We start from the raw sequence: 11,425 nt of genomic DNA, 5'->3' as shown, positions 1-11,425 counted from the left end.
CCGGTTTGCATTTATGACCGTCACAGCATCCCATGGTCATGTAATTGCCATTTTTGACCTTCCCAGCTGGCTTCTGGCAAGCAAAATCAATGAGGAACTGCATGATTCACTTAATGACCATGTGGTTCACTTAATGCCCGCAGTGATTTACTTAATGGCTGCTGCAAAAAAGGTGGTAAAATCAGGTCAGATTCACTTAATGATTGCTTTGCTTAGCAACCAAAATTCCAGTCCCAGTTGTGGTCATTGAGCAAGGACTACCTGTACATGCAAGGGGGGAAAAATCATTTCAAATACAGCAGGCATACTTTCCTAGTTCTAGTCTGGTGCTGGTGCAACCCACTGTTGATACTTCATGTAGATGTTCAAAGAGTGTAATTTAATACAGAGCTGAGGCAAACCTCAAATTCTAGACACATGGTAGCAGTGAAACTTGAGCTTTTGTGAATATCCCAGTACCAGGAAAAAAAATCAAGAGTCTGGCAGCACCTTTTCCAACTCATAAATTTTATTAAAAAGCATAAGCTTTTGTGAACTGCAACTCCCTTCATCAGATGCCTAGAATGGCTAGGCTGATGTAGGATTTAAATTGGGGTGGGGGAGGAGAGGAGGAGAAGAGAGGTTGATTATGCAGACGCGGGATGCAAGTGCCTTATCAGTTAACAATTGTGATGTGTTAAAAACCCATCATGTTTGTTCAGACTTTCTGAGATTGTCTGAAACATCTGATGCACTGAGCAATATCTTGCTCAGTGGTGCTGCTGAAGTCCTGCTTTTTCAAAACAGTCACTTCAAGGCCTGTCATGGAATGTCCTGGGAAGTTGAAATGCTCTGATATACTTTGTCCTTGTTTTGAATCTGGATGTCAAACTTTTTAAATTCTTTTGCACAAAGTTTGGCCTGCTTCTCCTGCATAGAATCCAGAGGGACATTGCTGGCAGATGACGGCATATACCATATTAGAGGAGGAGCATGGGAAAGCGCCTCTAATCTTGTGTGTGGATTTGTTGGGGTCTGTGATGGTGCTGTTGGTGTAGATGTGGAGGCAAAGTAGAAATCTGGCTTTGTTGCAGGGTCTGGTTCCCATGTGGGCGGCATTGTCCTGTTGTTTCTTCTCGCTTGTGAGAATCTGCTTCAGAAGTATCTAGAAAAGCATAGCCAATTGGCTCTGCGTGGCTGCTTACCGAGGATTGATGTGACCCCATCTTTGATGCCAGAGGGACCAACTGAGGATTTGGAATGCCATAACATCAAGCTACACTTGGCTTGATAGGTCACACACTGTGCCCACATAAGCTATATAAGCAGCAAAATGAGAGCCAGTTTGGTCTAGTGGTTAAGGTGCTGGGCTAGAAACCAAGGAGACTTGAGAGGTCTGGTCCCGCCTTAGGCATGAAAGCTGTCAGGGTGACCTTTGGCCAGTCATTCTCTCTCAGCCCAAGAGCCAATCAGGTGTGGTAGGAGAGTTCTAGTCCCGCCTTAGGCATGAAAGCTGGCTGGGCAACCTTGGGCCAGTCCCTCTCTTTCAGCCCAAGAGCCAATCAGGCGTGGTATGAGAGTTCTAGTCTCGCCTTAGGCACGAAAGCCGGCAGGGTGACCTTGAGCCAGTCACCCTTTCTCAGCCCAACCCACCTCACAGGGTTGTGGGGAAAATAGGAGGAGGGAGGAGTATTAGGTATGTTCACTGCCTTGAGTTATTTATAAAAATAATAAAGGGATAAAAATTAAATAAATTAATAATCATTGGAAGTGATCCCCGCAGGATTGTACCATTTCAGACTGAAACCTACATGTCACCATGGTCTGAAATGGTACAATCCTGAGAGGATCACTTCCAATGGTGTTCGTCGCCTGGCAGCAAGACATCTTGGGAGAGCCTACGTTACAGTAACATAGAATGATAAAGTTAATGTAAAGCTAGATTAAGGAAATACATAGGAAAGGAAAGTTCACCTCTACCTAAACTACATCTTGAAGCACAAAAGAGAGAGGGGAGAGAGAACCGTTTGGTTTTGGTTTTGTTTTAAACAGAGAAACTCATTTTTCTGACGGTACGCCAGGTGGGGGACAACCACAGGGACAGCTTATCCTACCCTTATCCTACTCTTACCATTTCCCATCATGTTCAAAATGAACTCAAAGGTACAAAGGGATGATGTGATTTCCAACACTCCTTTTAAGAAAAAATGGGGGCAAACCATAGAATTATTTGTTTTTCTGCCTACAGAATCTAGCCAGACACAGATAGAATGGTATTTGAGAAGCAGACACCTGGAAGTGTCTTGGATATGCATTTCTGCTTGGGTCACTTGAGCTGGTAATTAGCTGTTTCTGTCCATCCGGGAAGAGGTGCTTAAAATACAAGTCTTGAGTGTGGAGTCCTTGGTGCTCTCTGAGCTTGGTTGTTTGCTTGCAGATGCTAGGTAACATCATCAGTGCGAGTGAGTGTGGGGTTTTGCTCCCTGTTTATGTACAGTAGCTTGCCCTGCCAGGGTTGGTGGGGTGTGGTTTTCTCCTTGGTAGTTCCTTGATTAGGGTACTGTAAGTTATACAGATCTATCTCCCCTTGTTTTTTTCCTTGAGCTCACAGGATACAGGATGCTTCAGTGATGCAGCTCAGGTGACTCACCCAAAAGGCCTGTTTTGATGAGTTTCTGGCATTGGAAAGATCAGTCTGGTTTTACCTGAAACTGAAAAATGGACTTTCATAAAATGAATTTTCTTTGGAGTCTTCAGTTAAGTTCTCAAAGGGCTCTTGAGATCTCAGAGAATAGCATCCAAAAAAATTAAGAGTGAAAACATTTAGAGTTGATTCATAGCCTTTTGGAGGTCTTTCACATTTCATTTGCATTTCATTTGGAGTAGTAGCATACTGATTGGTAGGTAAGGGTTTTCTAATCTAATTTGGGAAGGAAGGGAAATCCTTTCCAGAAGCTTAAATTTAAAAGGTACAAAACAGAATGGGAGAGAAAAGGAAAAATAAAGAAAATTCAGACAATGACCCTCTCCTGTGATGATATTCTATCTGGTAAGTTCAAGCAAGAAAGTAAGGTGTTGGTTTTTTAATGCCTTTGAGTCAGTGTTGACTCCTGGTGACTGCCTGGACAAGTCCCTGCAGTTTTCTTGGCAAGATTTCAGAAGTGGTTTGCCATTGCCTGCTTCCTAGGGCTGGGAGGGAGTGACTGGCCCAAGGTCACCCAGCTGGCTTTTGTGCCTAAGGTGGGGCTAGAACTCATGGTCTCCTGGTTTCTAGCCTGATGCCTTAACCACTACACCAAACTGGCTCTTCAAGTTTATTCTACATTGTAAGAAATTAGGAGTCTGGTAGGATCTTTTCTGACAAATTGTATTAAAAGGCATACACTTTTAAAAATTGTTAGTGGGAAAAGATCCTACCAGATTCCCTCTGACTTTGTGAGAAGGACATTCAAATGTAACAGTGGCTCTAAATAAAAATCAACAACTCCATGGTTAAAATTCCCATTGAGTTTATAGGAAAATATAAATGTAAAAATGAGTATTATTTCAAGACCGATATACTTCCTATGCTAATTTCTGTAAAACTTCTTTCTGCAGATTGATATTAAGATTTTATTTATGGTTGCTCTTGTAAGATGGGCAGCTATATAAATAAACAAACATGGGAAGGACAAATCCCTACATAGCCTTTCTTTATATTGCAGTTATCATATGATGATGGCTCTTTAAACTTTCCTAATTTTATCATTGCATGTATATTTTGACTTCAATTTCTCAATGGAATGCAGGTGATCAAATTAAGAACTTTGTAGGCAGAATTAGAAAGTTGTTATGGCAGAATCAAGATCTTGGTTCTTTTTTAACTATAAGGTAAAGGTAAAGGTTTCCCTTGACGTAAAGTCCAGTTGGGTCCGACTCTAGGGGGCGGTGCTCATCTCCGTTTCTAAGCCTTAGAGCCGGCGTTGTCCGGAGACACTTCCGGGTCATGTGGCCAGCATGACGACACGGAACGCCGTTACCTTCCCGCCGAAGCGGTACCTATTGATCTACTCACATTTGCATGTTTTCGAACTGCTAGGTTGGCAGGAGCTGGGACTAGCAACGGGAGCTCACCCCGTCACACGGATTCAAACCGCCGACCTTCCGATCGACAGCTCAGCTGTATTATATTTCCTCCATTGCAAGCTACAAGAGATTTTTTGGAAGATGCTGGGACTAAAATATAATTTTGACCCCTTTTCAATGAAAAATGTATCCTCTGGGATAATCCCAGCTGGAAAATTGCAGGTACATCTTTCCTTTGGAAGTACTGAGGTACCAGGGATACAAATACCTTAGACCAGGTTATTGCCCATCATAGTTTTTAACCCATTTAAACTACTGCAAGAGGAATTTGATTGTTTAACATTGCAACATGGCAGTACATTCAGTAAAAACACCCCTTGATTTCACAATTTGGTGAAATTGTATTAGGCAGCATGAAATCAAATAATAATAATAATAATAATATAAATGCACTAGGAGCATCCAAAACTCTCAAATTTCTACCATAAGTGGAATATACTTTGGATGATTCTAAGTCAAAAGTGCTTTGATAAACACTGTAAGAGTATTGTTAATGTGTGGGGTTTAAAAAAGGCCAAAGAGGATGGGAAAAAGAATAAGATGGTAATCACTCAATAGAAAGGGCAGAAGGCATAGTTGTATTTTTTTCTTTTCATTCCTTTTCTCTTTTTCTGTTTTGTTTTATATACTTTTACTATATTGAAAAATTCTAATAATACATATATAGAGAGAAAAAGCATATTGCTAATGTAGATATTATTTGCACTGGAATTGAATTAGGATATCCTATATTAACAAATAATTGTCTATGGGTCTTAAGGAATATTTAGTGTGTTTCTTATGATCTTAAAAAGGAGACTAATTAAAAAAAAGTCTCTCCCTCCCTACTCCAGGGATACTCCAGGGAATGTTTAAAAAAGATTGCCTCTCAACCTCATTTTAGTAGAAGTTGACATAGATGAGGGAACAGTTGTCTCACTATTGCTCTGTTTTGGTTTAATATATTTATATAATATGGAGTTAGATGTGAATGCACTTTTAAATTCTATACCAAAAACTTGGAACTGATCACGCTATGATGAATTTCAGATTAATTGAGCAAAAACCTATTACTATATTCTTAAATGCTGGAAAGGTTCCAAAGGTCCAGTCTTGAATTGGTGATAAGTATTTGCTTTCTGTTCATGAGTTGGCTGTCTACGAGTGTTACGGGAAAACCGAACATTTCTTTGTGGTGATTGAATTTAATAATGGGTTTAAAAATTAGGCCAAATGATCTTTAGATATACAATAGTTTATCTTTGTCCTCTTTCCCCCTCTGGGCGAGTTTTTTTTTTCCTTTTTTATTGCTCTCATTCCCCCCCTTCCCCCCCTTTTTAAAAAAAATTCTTTCCAATGGACTGTTGGAAAGAAATTATGTAAAAAATGTTGGGACTCTCACTCTCTGTAACTTTCACAAAACACAACAGAACGGAACCAAATTTGGTGGGAGAAGCTGGCATAAATTATTTTTTAATAAGTTTGAAAATGGTCCAGATCAAACCAGGAGCTCTGGAGGAAAAAAAAAAATACAGAAAATATTCCCCAGTGTATTCCTATGGGAAAGACAGTTGGGTATCGGCTTGGAATACTGTGGGCGCCCACATCCTAAGCCCCCTCCCTCCTCTCCCCCAGTCACATGAGCCAAAGTGGCCCTATTTCTAAGGGGTTGGCAGGCATTCCAGAAGCCCTCCTCTACCCCTTTCCCTACCTTGTTATCCTTTCCAATCCAACAGAACGTTGGAAAGAAATTTTATAAAATGATTTGGGACTCTTAGCACAATAACTCTCCAAAAACTAAACACAACAGGACCAAATTTGGTGGTAACAGGACCCATAATAGCAGGTATGCAACTCACCCTGGGCTGCTCAGTGCAGGTATATGTATAAGCACATGACAGATGCCACATTAAAGGAGGAGAAGGAATTCTAGAAGCCATGTTCTGCATGCTTTCCCTATCTCATTTTCCTCCCTCTCTCTCTCTCTCTCTGTATATCAAGCAATTAACAAATTAAAAGTTCATACACCACACTAGACAATACATCATGCTATGAAAACTGCAATGATGGTATGCACATATGCTAAGCTAAAATAAAATTGCATTATACTTCAGCATGTTGGGTGAAGCAGATTTTACATTCTTTGGTCCACTGTAAGCTCTAACAACAGTTGTAGGTGACTAAGTATTAAAAATTAATATGTTAGTGTTTCCTATTAATGTATTGGCAAGATTAGTTTTAAGCTGTTAAAATTCAAATCACATTTTGTTCTCTCTATGTACCAAAAGTGTGTGTGTGTGTGTATTTCTGTTCCCGATCTCTTCCAAATGAGTACAAGTTTCATTCACAAAATCCTACCAAAAAGAACTATAGGAGATGTAAACAACAGCTTGAGTGCTTCATTCATAAATACTAAAATAGCATTTGATTTCATAACTATCGTTTGATTATTCCAGTTTGATCAAGATAATTTTTAGACAGTTGAATATTCTGCCCAGAACAGCTGAAAAATGAAGAATGTAAAATGACATTATCCTTCCTGCCACAAATGCATGTCTTCTGCAGAATTCATTCACGATTCCTCAAGGATGAAATAAAAACTTAGCCAACAGAAAGCAACTTCCTTAAAAAAAAAAAAAGCTATATTTCAAAATATTAGATGAGTTAAGTTCATGTAAATTGCACAGCGGGTCAGATAAGTTTTTAACCAAACAGGCTGTGGAATGAATAAGAAGAAAAGTTTTCCCACCCTTCTGCTAAACTTTGGACAAAATGCTTCATCTTGGGTCCACCCAACTAGTTGTTGCCAAGTTCAAACATTTATAAGGTGGGCAACTTCTATATTTTCCCTTACCCTTTCATCCTTATTTTAATGACCGCATATTCACGTGACATTACTGTGCTGGCAAGACTATTGCATGAAAAAGCTTTCTATTAATAACTCCACTATTAAATGAAAAAGCAAGTGCGGGGGTGGAGGAAAAGAGAACACAGTTGTGTTGCAACCCACACAGATCTCAGCACTGGGTGCTCTGTGTCACTAGATTGCTAACCAAACTCGTCTGGTTAGAAAGCCATCAGCGGTATTGTGTTTTCTGGTTTCTTTCGAGAATGTTAAAATCAGGCACACATGCCCAGCATGGCCAAGTTTTCACATCTCATTTTCCCTCAAAAGATAGGGGAGATTATGCCTTCTGCAGAGGATAGAGGGGCAGATAGAAACGAAAGGAAAAAATCATGATAAAGTATCCGACGTCAGAAACAGCATTTCAAAGCCAGGTGGGCAGCTGTGCATTTTTTCAATGGTGTTAAAGCCATTTTTAAGCAAAGGAACTTCAGAAGGGAAGCTCCATGTGAAGCTACTGAATTACAATTCATCGAAAATTTTCAGTCTCTGCAGTCTGCAACAGGAAGCCCATGGGCCCCAATGGGCCCTCAACCCATCCCTTAGCCCCATCTTATTTTTAAATATTCTTTTCAAAAATGTTAAAATACCAGCCTCTAATAGCATCTTTAAACTAACACTTCACCAGGCATTCTCAAAATGTAAACTGCCTGGTGGGGGCCACCCAGAGATTTCTGTGGAAAGGAAAAAATAAAAAGATACTCTGAAGGTGCTAGGATGTATCCTTTAAGATGAAGTGGGAGGCAAGGAGTAACTTCAGAGGTCTGTCTTCTGGTAAATGAGTGTTTTGTGACTAACCCACCATAATGTCCATTTTGTAAGAGAATGCACAACTGTGCTAACCAACCTGAACTTTGCCTCCCCTGATCTATTTCATGTATAGTTTAAAAAATTATGTTGAATGTATTAATTGCCAGTGAGATGGCACTTAGGCAGCTTTGACCGATCCCCCAACACTAAGTTGGGTCAAACCTGATTGGTCCCCCCAAAATACCAAGGCTGTAGGAAGCAAAGCAGAGGAAGGCAATGGCAAACCACTCTCATACTGTGGCCTTGAAAATTACATGGATGAGTCCACGAAGTTGCTAGGATTTAAGCTCAATTGGGAGACTTCTTTTTACCAAATTCCTGAGATGGAAGTCACCTTGTCTGGAATCCATGTTGCTTAAACTGGGGAAAAACTGAGCATTGTTGCAAAAATAAATAAGTCCAACTGTCTTACATTACATCTGGTGATGCTGACATCACCATTCCTGTTTATCAGTCAAACACGCATCCTGAATACTGGAAATGGAAAACCCCCAGGATGCTGATAAACCTGATCTGCAGAACCCTTCCAGATGCAATCAAGAAAGCACTGTTGGAATTGCTTGTCATTACTGAACATCATCTGTCTTTGCCTTAGAAAAGGAGAGAAAGCCTGATTTACAGTAGTTGAATGAATGAATTTAATGAGTGAGGGAGTGACTGGCCCGAATTTACCCCATGAGCTTCCATAACTGAGGCTGCACTAGAACTTTGTCCCCAAAATATGATGAAGCCCCCTAATGCTGTTGAACAAGATATTTTGGCTTATTTGTGGCTAACACTAAGCTATAATTGTTCATTGTGCCCACCCAAAAGCAAATGACTCACATTAAAGCTTACAGCATACTACAGTTTGCTTCACCATGGTTTACTGGATTACCTGGGTATGTTCTAAAACATGGTTGCATCAACTGAATAAGTTATAAATCATGTTTTGCAAACTCATGGTAAGGTGCTGGATTAGGAGCAAGAAAACCTTGATTCTGGGCCAGTCATTCTCAACCCAGCCTACCATATAGGATTGTTGCTGTGGGGAAAAATGGGAGGAGGGAGCCTCGTGTACTCCACCTGGCTGACTCCTGTACAAAAGGTGGGATATAAATCTAAAAAAGTAAATACATTCGTGCTGTACATTAGGGAATGTCATCAGTTTTCCAGCTAGTTTATCTGAGCGTAGGCTGTGTGCTTTTTATTTCTTACGGTAGATGGGGGATGTGATTCTGATGGAGGTTTAGGTATTTGGGGCGTGATATTAAAAAAACAACCATCCTTTCATATTTAATGTAGGCATTAAATATTGATACTTAATGCATGCATTAAATCTCCGACATGGATGAGATCATACCAATGATCCATCCTCTTTGATGGTGAAATGAAATAAAACCACGAACAACACTGGAAAGCGTTTGGAACGTATTTGCCCCAAGCTGACAGCAAGGATGACATCAGAGAGAGAGAATGTACACAGTGCTTCAAAACCATCCTGCTGGTTTGTATTAGCTCCACCACTACTCAGCCAGTTCCCGTGAAGTTGGAGTTAGGAGTGGCCAGTTTGGAGGTAAACGGGCAGCTGGGCAAAAACTTCAAGGGGACAGGAAAAGAAGAGGCAGTACAGAATTTCTTAAGGCTGAAACTGGATCAGTCCTTGACTAGCCAAAGCTGGCCCATGTTGATTTAGAAGCAAGCCTCCGTGTATTCAGTGGGGTTTACACTTAAGCACCTTTAGGACTGCAGCCAGAGTCCCACTGAACTCAACGGGATTTAGAAGTGCTGGCCAAGTTTAAATATTATGCTAAGCTAATAGGTGGTTTTGTTTTCAGCGTAGCACGTATCATGAATCCAGCCACTGTGGTTTGTAAATCATAGATATCGGCTGAGCATGTTAAATGAAGCCCACTGTGATTTATTCAGTAAGCTGTATTTAAAACAAGCCCTTGTTTATCATTTGCAAACCAGGTCATAGAGTTGTAAAGAGCTTGCAGACCACTCAGTCTATCTTTGGCCCACTACAGAAAATCTAACATTGGAGCATCCCCACTGAATATAACTCCAGCAAGAAGACAACAGCTGAACAGAGTCGACCACAGTTTCAACTGGAAAGCTATTAGCATTTTAAACCAAGCCAGATCCAAAAATTGGAGGGAATTTCTGGAAACTTGGTATTCAGACAAATCTGCCATCAATAGACACACAAACCATATTTACACACCATTCAAGAGACAATAAAAAACCTAGGAAGGAAACAAAAAGATTAGAACCCAGCCCGTCCAGCAGCCAACGTTCAGCTAAGCAGAGATCAACATGTGACACTCAGGCAGAAAACAATAATCAAAGAACTACCAAGGAGAAAACCACACCCCCACCAACACTGACAGGGCAAGCTACTATATATAAGCAGGCAGCAAAGCCCACACTCCCTCACACTGATGATGTTACCCAGTTGGGTAATGAAACGTCTGCAAGCAAATAACCAAAGAGTACCAAGAACTCCCAAGAAAACTTATTTCTGAGTAGACATGCATGTGATTGTGCTGTAAAATTCTGCGACCAAGATGTGTGTGGCCAGTCAAAAAGGCAAACAGGATAGATTTGGTTTTCACCATCTCCTGGAAACCCTCTTCTTCATTTGCTAACATACCTTTATCTTTTCCCTGGACAAATCTGCCTTCTTCCAAACAAAGTTCTGTATTATGACCATCCACAATTTGGACTATTGAAGAAGGTCTAGGTGGGCAATGTCAAACCAGTCTTGTACTGTTACCAAGAACACTACACAGACATATCCATATGGTCACCAAAAGTTAAGACTGACTCAAAGGAGTCTTTACCTTTGCCTTTTTAAAAATAATAAATTCAGGGCACCAAGGAAGACATATGTGAGCCCACCACTGCACTCGGTTGTGGTCTTGGGCACTAGCTATCAGTCCGTTTCCAATTATAGTATGAATGTTGGTTCTTACTTTCTTGCACTTTTTCTGCCAGTTCTCATTCAGTCTAATGAAAAAAATTCCATTGGAAATGCTTTCAAGGAAGATAACTTATCATGAACGGAGAGTGCTATTTTTGCATTTATTTAGTGACACAACAACCAAGGGAGTTGTAAAAATACTTTTATTTTACATTCGCTCTAGAGCTTTGCAGGTTTCAGTAAATTCCACTGGAAAATATCAGCACTTCTCCCATGGGGCTTTTTCAATAGTCATGCTCCCGCCACCCCTAAGGGGGAGTCCTGTCCTTGAGAAATTGTTGGAGACTTCTCCTTCCTTGAAATTGCCCAGCCCAATTCCATACTCACAAAGTGGTGGAGAATTCTGAAAGCTGCTTTATATCCAGTTCTACCTCCAAAGTCTTATGGTACTTGGAGTCCAGGTAGCAAACAGCATTTGCTCCATATCAACATGAAATGTGTAATGAGGTCATCTTTCATCTAAGAACTTTTGCTATAAAAGGCAAGATGATCAGACAGATGGTAATGTTGATTGTGGTGACTTATTTATGGAATTCCCTCCCCAGGAAGGCCCAGCTGGTACCATGCATGGATGAGAAATTTGTTGGGTTTGAATTTTAAGAAGACTTTGTCTGCACTTCCCAAACCATATGCAGATTGGATCACCGTGAAATGCTGATGTC

This window comes from Candoia aspera, chromosome 13 (genome assembly GCF_035149785.1).
Source record: "Candoia aspera isolate rCanAsp1 chromosome 13, rCanAsp1.hap2, whole genome shotgun sequence".
In the NCBI taxonomy this organism is placed as follows: Eukaryota; Metazoa; Chordata; class Lepidosauria; order Squamata; family Boidae; genus Candoia; species Candoia aspera.
Note: the sequence above shows the minus strand (reverse complement) of the source record.